Below are 16,621 nucleotides of genomic sequence, written 5' to 3'. Positions count from 1 at the left end.
CTAAACTTACTCCCCCCCTCATTCCACTTTCAATAAATAAATACATATCAAGATCATTAAATAATTCTAATTCAATTTTTGTCATTTTTAAACCACAATTCCATGTTAAATCAGGTGTTGTTATAAAATATACAGGATCTAAATTATAATATGTTAAACTTAATTTTCTAAAATTTTGGAATATATCTGCTAATAATATGGTATCAACATATTGATATAATTTTAAATAGTCCCTGAAAGTTTCACAGCGAAATTTTTTCCAAACTAATTGAGCATGATTATAATCATCATCTGTAATATTTTCTCCTGATAATTCGTTATAAAAACATTTTTTTGGGGGTAGCCGTATTTCATCTAATATTTCTTTGTTTTTAAAATAGGAATATGGAAAAATTCCTTTTCTTTTTAATAATTCTCTATATTTGTAATGACGAAAAAAATGATTAAAAATTGGAAAATTATAATTCGCATTTTTTAAATTATCGGTTAAAACAGAGAGAGAAGAATTTAAAAATTGATAACTGTCAATAAATTTAAAATAATCTAATGAAAATGTCGTAAATTTTTCTGAATTTATTGGAATAATACTAATTTTTGAAAATAATTTAGAAGGTATATTTTTAAAAATTAAATGCGAATCATAACCAGAAAAATTGTGCAATATAATTGGAATAAACGGTTTTAGTCTATAATTTAAATTGCATTTATTATGAGCCCACCCTCGAAAACAGCCTGTTTGATGATCGTGGTCCATTACACGGATATCATCATCATCAAATTTTTCATTACAAATATGACATAAATGTCTTGAATTATTAGTAACAGTATTTAAATTAATTTCAACATTATGACTTATTTTACTTAACAAATTATTCAATTGGTTTTGAATATCAATTAAAAAATTATTAACAGCATTATCACCACAATAAAAATTAGCATATATTATTTTATCCTCATTTTCAATAATTATAATCGAATAACATATAGGTTTATGAATTTCAACGATTTTAGTAAAACTTTCTTTAGGATTTATTTCATTAGAAGAAACCTTTTCCAAAATTGATTCAAAATCTGCAAATATGCAGATTGGGTGAAATAATGATTTTTCATGAGAATGAAATTTGGTGATTGCTTCTTTTCCTTTCGGGGTGGATACTTTTTGATATTTATGATTAGAACAAAATTTGAGATGCTCATTTAAAGTACATTCTCTTTCAAAACCATTTAAACATCTTTTGCAAAATTTTCTTGGCAAAAATTTCTCAGACATTAGTCTATTAAAATTTCTAATTAAAAAATAATGAGATTTATATAATAACAAATTTATTTCTTTTTCAAATTGAAATTTGGTTATATAAATCGGATAAATTAGTTTGTTTTCGTATCCATATACATTAATATTTAAACAATTATTTTTTTCAAATATCGGAATATTTTTAACATTTACAGGAAATTTTAAACTATTTATATTTAAATATTTTAAATATTTCCTATACAAATATATAGAATTTTTGTTGGTATTAACTGTTGGATACAGATTAGCAATTATACAATATAAAAAACATTGATTGTCTGAACATTTTATATTTAACACACAACGTTTATTAACTATATGTTTTGGAAGAATAATATTACCACATCCTCCAATTTCATTTTTGTATATTCCTATATGAACATCTATAAATATAATTTCTTTCAGTATCCACCCTGATCCATATTTTATAAACTCATCAATATAGTTTAAAATTGTATCAAATGCATTCATTAATTTTTCATTAATCATATATGAGGATAAAATATGCTCAACACGACTAGAAAAATAAACATCTTGATATTCTATAATATCATCTTCTTTATATTTTATAAATTTAGTTTTTAAATTTATTAAAAATTTTCTTCTACAAACGAAATTATCATTAGCTAAAATATTATAAATACTAGATGTTATTTTTCCAAAAAAGACAGATGGATCACTATTTTCTAAAATAAGAGCACGATAAGTTTTAGCATAACCTCTAAAAGCTTTTTTCCTTAATATAAAAGACATATTTTAAACATTTACACATTTGTCTAAATGTTCGTTCATTGCATCAAAAGCTTTTTTATAAAATTTAAAGTCGTTAATATTAATATTATATTTGTTAGGTGGATAGTTCCCTTTTGTTTTTGTTAAAGAAACATATGTGTTAGAATGGAATTCTACCACCTCCATGAATTGATTTTCACATATTTTGATGTTAAACTTGCTAATTTTTGAAGATTTACCTTTATCTAGAGTTAGGTCTAACCCGAACTTTTGGTCTAAGGCAAGCTTTTGCTTTTTCAACTCCTGATCTTCTATGTTTTTAGGTTTTGGTCCTCTTTTTTTACCAACAGTCTGATTCACATTAAAATCATAATCACATTCTAAAATTAATATTATATTTATTGAATTATTTTAAGTAAAAATAGTTAAAAAATAAAATAAAATACTTACCTCCTGAAGACATTTTTCTTAGATGTATAAGAGATTCTTGCAAAAGAAGTTCTCAGAGATGTATTGAGCTAGTATCTCACCACTGTATTGAGCTAGTATCTCACCACTGTATTGGGCTAGTATCTCAGCACTGTATTGAGGGTGTCTCTTATATGCAGTATTTATACTATTGCTGGATGCAAAAATAACACATAACAGGATGTCTGTTAATAATTTTAGAATAACATGATGTCTATTAATATTCTTCAACTGCACTTTGAAAAACAGGATACTTAAAAATGAATCGAAAACAGTAGTGTGTATTAATATTTTAAGAATTTACTTCAAAAACAGGATATTTTAAAAATGAAAATAGCACTGTCTATTAATATTTCAAGAATATACTTCAAAAACAGGATATTTCAAGAATATACTTCAAAAAACAGGATATTTTAAAAATGAATCGAAAATAGCACTGTCTATTAATATTCTCAAGAATATACTTCAAAAACAGGATATTTCAAGAATGTACTTCAAAAACAGGATATTTCAAGAATATACTTCAAAAACAGGATATTTAAAAATGAATTAAAAAAACACACAGTGCCTATTAATATTTTAAGAATGTACTTCAAAAACAGGATATTTCAAGAATATACTTCAAAAACAAGATATTTAAAAATGAATTAAAAACACACAGTGCCTATTAATATTTTAAGAATGTACTTCAAAAACAGGATATTTCAAGAATATACTTCAAAAACAAGATATTTAAAAATGAATTAAAAACACACAATACCTATTAATATTTTAAGAATGTACTTCAAACAACAGGATATATAAAAATGAATACCACACCTCTGTTGAATTTAAGTATAAAAAGAGCTGTAATTTTTGTCAGAATCAAACAAGTTTTAACAATCATTCACAAACTCCAGCATTCAATACATTCTGCTAAGATGAGTTGTAAGTATATTTTCTTTTATATCTATACTTGATTTTTTTTTAATAAATATCTTGATGTAGATTCTACTATCTCAGAATTCTCCTGTGGTGAGTATTATAATAATTTATAATATATAGTTTTTTTTGTATATGTCTCTATTTAATTGATATATTTTAATATAAATTAGATTTCAACACTCAAAAATACTGGAATGGTAGGTGTTAAAATTATTTTTTTTATATTAAAATTAATACTGTGTATTATAATATAGTTTCTAATATAGGAGTTATCATTGACTTCGAGGCATTTACAATTCGAGATGAAAATCTCCCGTTTAACACTTTATGCAGGCAAATCGGATTTGTAGCAAGACATGGAAACAATTTCGGAAAAATAGATTTTTACAATGAATTTATTAATTTTAATGATTTATCATTAAGAGATAAAAAATCTGTGAAATTTGGAAATTTTTTGCATGGACTATATTTGGCATATAAAAAACATAATTTTGGTTATTGGGAATGTTATTGTAAAGTATGCGAAATTTTATATAAATTATATAAAAAATATGATATAATTTATTATAAGGGGGGCCAAATCGAGTTTAATTTTTTAAGCCTAACTGAAGAAAAATACAACATAAAAATTTCGTCATACGACCTCGAAAAATTGGGAATTCCTAAATCCTCGAAAATTAGCATACCGTGTCCACATCATAGCAATTTTGTTGCTCACTGCTCTCTTTGTGATGTCTTCTCTTATAAATTTTATATGGATCAACATGGTAAATATATTTTTAATTATTATTATATAAAAATTAGTAAATATGATTACATTTTTTTTTTTAAATTTGTATAGGTATATAATTATTGTTATTGCTAACATTTTTAACAGGTAATTTTTTTACTAATGAATGAGAATGATAAAATAATATTATTATTATTAATTAAAGTTTTTTATTTTATACAGACTTAGAGAAGAAAATATTATCTTGTGTTTTAATATTATGTAATTTTTTTAATGAATGAGAATGATAAAATATTATCATCATCATCTTGTGTTTTAATATTATGTATTTTTTTAAATTAATGAGAATGATAAAATATTATTATTATCTTGTGTGTTAATATTATGTTTTTTTTTTTTTTTTTTTTTGAAAGAATAAAAAGAAGTTTATATTTAAATAGTTTTATTATTTTTCATTGAAGTACAACATTGATTATACATTATTGCACTCGGATGTGCTAAGTAAAAATGATTTTTAACAAATTTCTTTACAAATTCATCGTTATAAAATTTGTCAGTTGTACTTAATTCTTTTAAACATTGATTTCTATTCATTTTATATAGAAAATACAAACAGAAATATCCGCAAGTTGTTGAATATAAACTCTGATGAACTATATTATTCCAGCAACAATTTTTAGAATTTTGTTTTATAAATTTTATAATTTTCGTTTTTGTCGGTTTCATTCCATAGCTATCATAGTAAAAACAAGTTTTTTCGGTAAAGAACACAGATACCCAATGACTCCCAGGCTTATTTTTCTCATCTAAATTAATTATAAACGATTTACGATTAGCAATGTGAACGGGTAAGTCATCAGATGCAAAAACACCTCCGAAAGTCCTTTTTATTTTTGAATCACTTGAAGCCAGTCTCCATAAAGTAATGGTATTCATTAATAGTCCACAAACACAGTTCTTGAGTGATCAATTTCTAGAGTATTATTATATTCCAGCAAACAAATAACATTCACCGTTTCTAATATTGCAGTTGAAAATTTTAATTCAATTGAGATATTTCCTTGTTGATTAACACTTATATGCGATTCTGATGCAGAATGATCGGGAGTAAGATCGAAACAATATAAAGTATAGCCATCTTTATAATCGTCGTAAGATATATTTGTAAATTTATGATGGTTAATGCATCCTATATCTTCAAATAATGATATAAAATTTCTTGCATATATTTTATTTGTATAATCAGGAGTATATGGTTTTGGGGGAATCATTTGATTGTCTTTTAATAAACATATATAATTTAAATGGTAATTTTTAAAATTAAAAGGATTGTATTTTACATTTCCATTAAATGCCGAATTTGAAACCAAACCAATTGTAATTCTATAAGGTAACTGACCGATAACAGCATTTGATATATTTGTAGACTGAATTCCACTACTTAAAGTAAAAACTTTAATATCTGTTCTGCGGAATGGCATTTTTATAATACCTGTTTGCAATGCTTTTTCTATTCCAATTTGAACTGATGAACTAACATCTACTTTATTAATTTTTAGAGATGCATTTTTAATAATGACTTTATAATCATCATTATTTGCCATTAATGCAAAATTATCTTTTGATCTTTCTAATTTAATTCGTAAATCAACATTATTAATTAACAGTTTAGGTTGATGTGATAAATCAATATGAAGTCGTCCAACTAAATCTATTAGTCTACTTTGTTTACCAATATTAAATCTTTTAGCCATTCCTTCATTATTTTCTATGGAATCCATATGTTGTGCAGTATCTTTAAAAAATAATGCACTCGTTAAAAAGGATTCTTGTGCTTCTTTTGAGTAAAATAATAAGGCCTCCAAAATTGCTCTGTAGGGATAATTAACCTGTGAAATTACTTGTTTGTCGTTTAGAAAAACACTGCATTGAGAGAACAAACTATTTAAAAAATAATTGACAGGAGCAACTTTTTCATCTACAGCAGTATCTGTTCCATTTTTCTTTACAATTTTTGCTTGAACATGTAGATAAATTGAATGTAGATCGATATAATTTTCACCAGAACCGGATACATAAAATTCAATTGGTGCTCGACTATCCGAAATTGTTGCGACAGGATGTACTATAACTTCTGATGTATTGTCAATAGCTAATTGAGTTGAAACTGTACTGAATAAATCCAACTCACTTTTGGTGCATGGACAAGAGTGTGGATCCATTTTCTCACTCAGTAAATATATCTTTTAGTTTTCGCCTTTTATTCTGCGACTGAATTAATCTTTTCGTTCGTTTTCTTTTTATACCAGATCCGCCTTGTACTTTTTTAATTACATCATCTTTTATTTCAGAACCAATATCTTTTAAATGTGATTTTGTAGATTCTTTGAATGATTTCCCGCTAATTACATCCGATCCAACATTTGATGCAAAGTTTAATGCTTTTCGTCCTAGATATTTTCCTACTTTACTAAGAATAGGAATTGATTTACGAAATAAATCTCCAAAAAATCCATATCCTCGTTGTATTTGCTGTCCCGCAAAATAATTCCCTGTTCCTAATTGTCGTGTGAGAGGAAATCGTAACTCAGGTCTGTATATCGTTCCTCCCGCCTGATTACAGTAATAATTTATACAATCTTTAGGATCGAGCTTCATTTTGTACTTTCAAACATGAACTAATATTAACAAATAAGACTAAGCACTATTTATAACTGCTTAAAAGATAGAACTAATAATGTTTTTCCTCCAAAAAAGACAATTTCTTTTCCACCGGCAGTTCTCAACTCGATTTCAATAGTATCAATATAATTTTTTTTCAAAGGAAAATATAAAGGTGAGGGATAAACTTTAACTATTTGATCGGTCTTTTCTCCCATAACTGGTATAACTCTTAGAAGAGGAGCTGTTATATCCCCCACATGATGAGAAGCAACAATATTTGAATAAATAAAAATTTCTGAAATTCCTGCAGACAATTCAAGTGGATATTCACTTACATATTCGCCTGCTGAAAATTTCTGTGTTTTAAATCCTAATAAATCCTTTAATTCGTTTCCAAATTCAATCGTTATATTTTTAGGAACTTTTAAAATGATTTTGTTATTAGGCAGTAATCCTAATTTAATATATTTAAAAATTCCGAGAAATTTTTCAGCTGATGAATATAATCCAATAGGAATAAAAATTTTTTCTTCTACATCGATTTCTTCAACAACTTTTTTATTTCTTTCTATTAAAATTATAAATTGATCCTTGTAAAATACGGGATTTGATAGATATTCCTTAGACCCAGTCCGCAATATTAAATTTGAAGTGTCTTGTTTAAATATAATTTCTTTCAGTGGAAAATTTAATAAATAAAGTAATTTGTGAGCACTGTCTTTTGTAACATGCAACTCGAATCCCTCCTTCACATTTATTTTTACATCTTTATAATCCTTGTCTAAAACGAATTCTACCGAGTTAGAGCCAGTTAAGGAAACTATATTATTGTTTATCCAATCGAAAAGCGTCTTTCCTTCATTTTCTTTAGCTGTAGTTAGTGGAATCGTATATGTTTTATCTTCTATTTTTTCTCTTCTAATTTTATGCTTAGTAATAGTATAATCATTGTTATGATTAGATATGTTAAACCAGTTTCTAGGAATAATAACTTCGCTCAGACCGACTACCCATTTTCCATGTAAATCAATAGCCGGACTCATTTTCACAGTGAAATTAGACTGCTTATTTTCAGGAAATAAATCCATGCTAGCATTGCTTATCAGAGTTACAAAAAAGTCAGACTGCATCATTTTGTCACCTTCTGTAATTCTTCTGTATAAAATTTTCCTTCTAAAATTTCATTATTTAAATCTTTCAATATGTACGTCGGAGGATGAGATGAAAAACGATCGTGAATAACAAATATTTCTTTTGTCCAACCTGGTAGATATCCTCGACTAAATGTTTTACGTATTTTCGAGATTCGAACAAAATCACCAATATTAAATTTAAATGTATTCCCTCCTTTTATACCATACAACTTTTCGAAAATCATGCTATGATGTAGAGGGGTAACTTCTGACGGAGACATACCGATACTTCTATGAAAACTATTATTGTAACTTTTTACAATATCAGATAATTTATCGATATATTTAAAAGACTTACGATACGTAAATAATCTATATATTTTATTCCGCAGAGTTTTATTTAATCTTTCGACAACAGCTGCTTTTGTATCAGAATGAGTAGAATAATGATTAATTTTAAATTTTTTAAAAAGATTTTTTACTAATCTATTATAAAATTCTTTTCCTTTATCAGTTTGTAAATTTTTTGGAATGTTTTTTCTAAAAATGATTTTGAAAGCTTTAAAAACTGACTGAGGTTTTTTATCTTTTATTGGTTCTACATAGCAATACTTAGTAAATACATCGATTACAGTTAGTAAGTATTTTACTCCATTATTAAATCTAGAAAATTGTTTTAATACAATTAAATCGGCTTGCCATAAGTCATTAGGATAAAAACTTTTAGTTTTTCTTCGCGAATATTTAATTCTTACAGGTTTATGAAGTGTATAAGTCAGTTGAGAAGATAGCCATTTTTTAACAACAGATTGTGGTAAATTAGATTCTTTAACTAATTTACTTACACCACCAAAAGATGCTGGAGATTTAGGATTATAGTATATCGATTTTAAAAGTTTTTCCATTCGGAATTATTCTTCCTCTTCCTCTTAGATTTTTTCCACTGGTGAAATAGTCTTGGAGAGAAAATTTCTTCGGGAGTCTCGACTGATGCTGGTTGATACTGTGTTTTTTCAGGCTAATGTTGTCAAACTTTTGTTTCCAATCCACTCTTTAGGAATGTTTATTTTCTTTAAACCGTCCCAAAATTCGTTAAAACCAACAGGAACTAATGCGGTTTTTCTATTTCTCATTACATACGAAATTAAGTCTACTATATGACTTCCAAAAATAGGTTTTCCATCGGTTGTTAATTCACCTTTAGAATTCCATCCGTAATGACTTTGATTCAACTTATCAATTAAATGTGGTATATATTTTTGATATAATTGCGGTACAGATAAAATTATTTGTTTAATAAATGCATCATCGACAGCTTTTTCTTCGGGTTGAGATTCCGTTTCTTCGATTTTGTCGGATACAACAGATACTCTAACAGGTTCTTTTGGCGCATGAACTGTTCTCTGATATCTCGAAATTAATTGACTTAATAATTTGACTTTACTATCATCAGATAAATCACCAGTCTCAAGTAATTCTTCGATATTATTACCAATTCTTATTTCAGGTTTTCGATATGCTGACAACAGTTCAGGAGGGACAAGAGCCATTTGTTTCGCCATTAGATTCTTTTTCCTATTACTTTACCAATTAGTCCACCTGCCATAGACAATAACGGAGCCAGTAGAAGAGGAAGGAATCCACCAGATTGATTAACTAAAATTTTTTTCTTAGTATTTAAAGGAACATTTTTTTCACTTAATTTCCTGATAATTTTTTTATATTTTTGTAATTTACGAACATCGGCAGGTATATTTCCTCTCCGCAAATTATCGCATATTTCACACAAAACTTTAATTTGATCCGGAGTAGCTTCTTTCAATATTGCTTTTCGTTGAGAAGGAGTAGTCTTAGACAAAAGTGCTAACATATGATAATTTTTCTTTACGTTCTTCATTTTATTGGTAAGTATATCCAAAAAATACCTTGTTCGTCAGGAAAACACGAATCTCTCACAGAAAATTTCTTATTCGTTTTAGGATGAAAATCTAATAACAAATAACCGAATTCCTTTTCTGTCGCTTTTTTATATGCATCCATAAAAAAAATCACATTTACCAGCAAAAGCTTGCCGTCCCAAACAACTTACTTGACTTTCATCGCGATTATTTTTAAATAATATCAAATAATGCGTGTTTAAAGTTATATCTCTCATAATTCTATTTTTTGGAAACAAATTTTGCATTATTACGATCACGCTTACATTATAATGATGAGACTCTGTTGTAAACAAAAATGCAGTTTTTGAACTGAGTTCATGCATCAAATCATCAATTATTATTAAATCCCATCCTTGCACGGATTCAGGTAAGCCATACATGAATGTAACATCTTTTTCCTCGTGAAAAAACGGTAAATATACGGAATAACACCATAGAATCTTTTTTAATGTATTTTCATAAATTTTGTTACGAATAATTTTTCTCACTAATGTTGTCTTTCCGCATTGAGAAGGTCCAACGATTATACAGTTACTAGGATGTTTGAAATACATATTAATCAAACTTATAAGCTTTAGTAAATTTATAATGCTTTGATCCACAAATTATCTCCCTAAATATTAATATATTCTTTTTGTTCCTTTCTATATAAATTTCTTTCATAACTTCTGAACATTTCTCGAACGAATAATATAATTTATTACTAACTTCATAAATTCTTCCATTCTCGTCAACAATTATAAAACCGAATTTTCCATTTCCTTTCCATATTTCATCATTAACTTTAAAATAACGTAAAACAATAGGGAGATTATCAGGAATATCGAAAAAAAAATTATTTACCGCAGCAATACACGTATCTATTGACTTGTACAAACGAGGAGAAACAGAATAATTTCTATCACCGTCGTAAGTAATAATAAAACCATATCTCTCCATGATTGCAATTTTTAATCTTGGTATTAAAAATAAATTCTAACTTTCCTTAAAACTCAATTTATATCAAAAACCGACCAATCATATATCTTATATAAAATAATTAATACAGAAACTTTGTCTTATTATTACAAATTTAAATTAAATTAATTTTATTTTAATTAGAAAATTAATTTTGTGATCAGTGCTACTCAAATCACTACTACTCAGGCATAAGAGCAAGCCATCTAGTTTTGCTATAGCCGAGCATTTGTTGATATTCCGTTTCAGTTTCGGCGCAAAACTCCTTTAGAGCTTCAACTCGAATCGTGTAAACATAAAAAAATGAATATATCTTCACAATAATGCTTTCGTAATCTAAGGGTAGCCTGTCTGCAGCAGATTTTATTGCATTGTGAATTACATGGGCTCCACATCCAATACCTATCAATGGCTTTTTCAGTGATGATTGCAATTTCGTTAACACATCGTTAGTTCCTCGCCTAGCCGCACCTCCGGAATTGACGTTGGCATTGTCTCCGCAAAATGCCACGACTTTTGCTGTCAAATTATTATCTGTCAACACTTGGTTTAAATAATCGACAATGATGTCAGAAGTCTCACCTGGTTGGTCTTGGAGATCTAAAATTTTTACTTGCACACCTACGCAAGGTTGAAAATGCGCACTAGAATAGGGTATATTTTCTTGTTACCGTGGTTTGAAGCGTCGTTTAGTATTGTAATACAATTGGACTTATCAAGATTATCTTTTAATTCTTTCATTGCTGTAGGCGTCAAAACATTTACTACAATAGCTTCTGATTTCGTACGCGCGCATGTAAATTTGGGATCAAAACATGATTGAATTAATTTCGACGCACAATCATTAGAGCGAAAACTGTGGTTTTCTTGTATCGTGTGATAAGCCCAGACACCTTCTGCCGCGGCGATATCCAAATCTTTTAAAGTTGGTGCGTCCGATTTCTTGAAAAAGGTTAACATCGAAGAACTCGAAGCGGCGGTACGATCGGCATTTTTATGTTTTTCAGACTTTAAATGCTGTTCAATATCACTGGCACCACCATGGGAAACGCTAAATTCTGTACGACACTTTTCACATCTGACATCTGAGGGAGTATCTATTTGCTTGATAAACAGATATTTTGCTTGTAAGTTAACATTGAACGTACAGTACACTTGCGTTTCGGCATTTTAACTTATGATTCCAAAACAAAAGAAGTTTAAGTTATTTACTAGGTACACGAGCATCAAACAACAACAAAACAAATATCGAAAAGTGGGCGAACTAAAAATTTGCCAAACAATTAGTCAACAATGCGCGAGCGATGACGTCTTCGCCACTCTCGGCTATCGTCGCGTCAACCGACGACGCGGTTTGCTCTCGCACACCGATCGCGTCCGGCCGGCTCGACTACTCAAATTTTCTCGCGGTTTCAGAAAACGGGACAATTTTGCGTCCCAGAGTTTATTTCGGGGACACCGGGACTCGTAACTCTAAAAGGGGACAGTTCCGTTCAAAACGGGACGTCTGGTCACGTTATGCATTACCAGAAATGAAAAGAAATAACACTCACTTGAGACGATGTATTTCTACAGAAAAAAGAGTAGCAATTGCTCTATATACATTGGCATCATCGTCTGAATATAGGACTATTTCACATCTATTTGGTGTGGGAAAATCCACCGTTTGTAAAATTGTTATAGACTTCTGCAATGCAGTTATAAATAATTTAATGTCTACCGCTATCCAGTTTCCACAGAATAAAAATGAAATTGACTTAAAAATTCGTGATTTTTACGAGATTTGGAATTTTCCACAATGTTTTGGATCAATTGATGGAACACACATTCCTATTTCACCACCAAAAACGACTGCATTGACTATTACAACTATAAAGGATGGTATTCTGTGGTCCTCTTTGCTGTTTCGGATGCCAAATATATGTTTACATATATAAATGTAGGATCTCCTGGAAGACATAATGATGCACATATTTTTAAAAATTCTAACTCTCTTTTAACATGCCTACAAAATATAAACTTCTTAGAATTAGGGGAAAGAATTGGTGGAGAAGTTGTGCCACCTTAATTATTGGTGACTCTGCTTTTCTTTTACAGCCAACCTTAATGAAACCATTTCCAAGTACAACAGAGGATGAAATGGAAAAAACATTCAATTTTAGATTATCTAGAGCTCGACGAGTAATAGAAAATGCCTTTGGAAGATTAAAAGCAAGATTTCGAAGACTTTCTAAACGAATGGATAATAGGATTGATATATCAAAACAAATAATTAAAACTTGTTGTATATTACATAATTTGTGTGAGAAGAGGGATGATCCAATAGAGAAAACATGGCTTAATGAAATAAATCAGTCTGATAGTTCATTAGAGAGAATTTGTGTTATAGGGATAAACAACACCAAAGCTATTTCAATTAGAAATGCTATTGCAAGAAGTTTTAGGGATGAAGATTAAGATTATAAGATTTTAAATTAAGTTCTCAAAACAAGAGTTATTACAGGATAATACTCAGAAGTTCACTAGAATATCGTTGTACTTTAAATTTTGACATTGCTAATAGTTAGAATTTTAAAATTATTTAATATCTGTTTGTTCTACTAATTTATGTTTATATGAACAGTCCTCATAATTTGAGTGTTAAATGAAACTCCTTGTAACTGCTGTTAATTAAACAAGCTCTTGAAAATCAGGAGACTGTTATAAAATTTATATACTCTAACATTAAGCTGAAATAAATTACTTTGACTGAAAATTTGTCTAGTGTTTGTAGTTTTATTCATTTATAAAGTCAGGAAAATAAATATTTATATAGTTAATACAATTATTGTTTTTACTTTTAATTTCATTAATAATTATTCATAGATTTTAATACAGATTCAAGTTTTAATGCCTTTATAACTGCAGTCCTCCCGCAATCATCAAGATGTATTTTCAATTGAGGAAAATAAATGATCACATACAATAAAAATGATTTTTATTTCAAATTAATTAAGACATTTTTATTATGGATAATAATTCTTTTTCCAATTCTATACTTTCTCTCTGTAATTGCAGTCCTTCCTCTGCAATTTTTATTGATTTCTTTTCCAATTCCTCAGAAACAGCATTACTTCGTTTAATTTCGCTTATTAACTCATTTATTTGTCGTTCCAATGGCCGTTTCTTTCTCTTCGACCTTGTCACCCTTATTTCAGGTTCAAGCATTTCTGGTACTGGTACATCATCTATTAATTCGTTGGAATTTTCGTTGTTATCTAAATGATACAAGCACAATTATTTAACAATATACACTAATTTATTTAAATACACACAATAAAGGATGTAAATTATATGAAAACATTAATTTATTAGAGTAAATGATTACATACCACAAGAACAATCACCAGATTACGACCACAAGAAAAATCACCAGGACTTAAATGCTTAATTATACAAAAATATATGTAAAATGGAGTTTGTGAACACGCTTAAATATTTTACAATGTCTACCCAAACAAATGTATTCTGACAACTTTTGAACTTAACTGGTATTCCATAATTCTTGCAGTTATAAATGCCAAATGGTAATAAAGGTACACATGTACAGTACATGAGAAAATTCCTATTGCAATGGTACATTTATATAATGAATGGCCAGGAGTTTGGGAGTTTTTCCCACAAAATGGAAACATAAAATTGATTCCAAAAACTGAAAACCCCAATAAACCAGACAACTATCGCCCCATCAGCCTACTACCAGTGATGGGAAAAATTCTCGACGGGCTCTTAATTAAAAGAATAGACTGGCACCTCTATAAAAATGGACACATGAACAAAAACCAATATGGCTTTAGACAAGGAAATTCAATAATACAAGCTGTAACAAAAGTAAAAGAATTCGTTCTCAGGGCATGGGGAAAAGGCCAGCACGCACTACTAATAAAAATCGATTTCAAGAAGGCGTTTGACTACCTCTGGTGGCCTTCGGTTTTCAAAAGACTTAACGAAACGCAATGCCCACAAAATATAAAGGCCATAATACAAGATTACCTAGACGACCGTCGAGCTGAATACCACACCAAAAGCTTTAGCATCACTAGACAAGTCGAAAGAGGTTGCCCACGGGCTCCAGAGCCGGACCAGGCTTCTGGAACCTTGCTTTTGTACATTATTGGACGAAAACCCTGACACTGAAAACACACGAATTCAGGCATTTGCGGATGACCTGCTGGTTATGGTGGCACACCAAAACAGCGATAGGCTCAAAGAGGAAGATATTAGATAAAATTAACAAATGGAGTCAACGTAATAAACAACCTATTAACCATCACAAAAGTGAAGCCATTGTCTGCACACGGAAAAATAAGAGAACACAATTAAAAAAGTCAATTGGCATAAAAATAGGAAACAATAACATAAAAAATGTTCAAAATATCAAATATTTGGGAATTTACTTCGATAGGGCGCTGAGCTGGAAGACCCATATAGAAGAGACCTACAAAAAAATAATTGAGAGAGCCAACTGGTTAGAACACCTAAATAGGAACACATGGGGGATGAATACCAAAAGCACGAAACTCATCTACAAGGGGGCGATCGAGCCGGCGATTCTATACCGCGTCCAAGTATGGGGAGAATCAATAGAGAAAATCCATAACAAACGTCGCCTTCTAGCCATACAAAGGAGAGCAGCCATCAGAGCTTACAGGACCACCCCAACAGATGCCCTATTAATCTTGGCAAATATCAAACCAATTCACTGGTATGCAAAAGAATTAATCTGGGAATGGAACCTCAAAATAATCAATCTAATAAGATTATCAGAGGAAGAAAAACAAAACCAAATCAAAAATGGCGTTCTCCTCAATGACAAACAACTGATTGACAAGATCATCAACTATGATACAGAGGAAGTTGACAAGACGAAAGCGATAGTGAATCCTGCACAAATTGAAACATACGAGATAAGTCTTGGCAATCAGGAAACCAGAAACAACACACACTAGAAGATATTCACTGACGGGGTCTTCTACACCCTCAGGAGTTGGGAGTGGAATAGTAATAAAAGATAACAATAACAAAACCAGATACCAAGCATCAATCCGGCTCGAGAGGCACTGCACAATTATGCAAGCTGAGATGTTTGCCATATTTAAGGCCCTTAAACACATACAACAAAATAAAAACCAGTACAAGAATCCGATTGCGTTATACACGGATAGTAAGGCAACTCTACATATACTAGAACAAAAACGAAGAAACTCCAAACTGGCAAACGAACTAATTGGCCTAGCGGATCTTTTGAACGAACACCAAAAGATTAACTTCAATTGGATTCGAGCCCACCGAGGTAACGAATATAACGAATTGGCCGATAAACTGGCCAAACGGGCCACAACATCAGACACAGAAACTGGATACAAAAGGCTCCCGCACAAAGAAATAAAACGGAAAATTCAAACCATCACGACCAGTCTTTGGCAAGAGGAGTGGACCCACTCACAAACGGGTAGACAGTGCTACAAATTTTTCCCAAACATCACGGACAGAATTAAAAACAAGCACTTCAACCCATCCTTTGGCATAACTCAGTGCCTCACACAGCACGGGAATTTTGGTCCTTATCTCTTCCGATTTCGGAAAGTAGACAATATGTACTGCGAAACAGACGACGATAAAGAAGACAACGTGTACCACTACTTATACGAATGCAAAAAATACGAGAAAGAACGGGAACATTTCCAAATGAAGTGCCTATATGCAGGATTCAACTGGCCTCCAAAGGAAACAGAAATTG

At 29.8% G+C, this 16,621-nt stretch overlaps 1 protein-coding gene across 1 annotated transcript in view; it reads left to right on the top strand.

Annotated features, from left to right (window-relative positions):
• Positions 1 to 16,621, top strand: part of LOC136983078 (uncharacterized) — a 139,947-nt gene that overhangs the window by 53,240 nt on the left and 70,086 nt on the right. The window lies entirely within an intron of this gene.

The sequence above is a fragment of the Centruroides vittatus genome, unplaced genomic scaffold (assembly GCF_030686945.1).
Source record: "Centruroides vittatus isolate TY-2023 unplaced genomic scaffold, ASM3068694v2 contig_875, whole genome shotgun sequence".
Classification (NCBI taxonomy): Eukaryota; Metazoa; Arthropoda; class Arachnida; order Scorpiones; family Buthidae; genus Centruroides; species Centruroides vittatus.
Note: the sequence above shows the minus strand (reverse complement) of the source record. Positions and strands in the feature narration are given on the sequence as shown.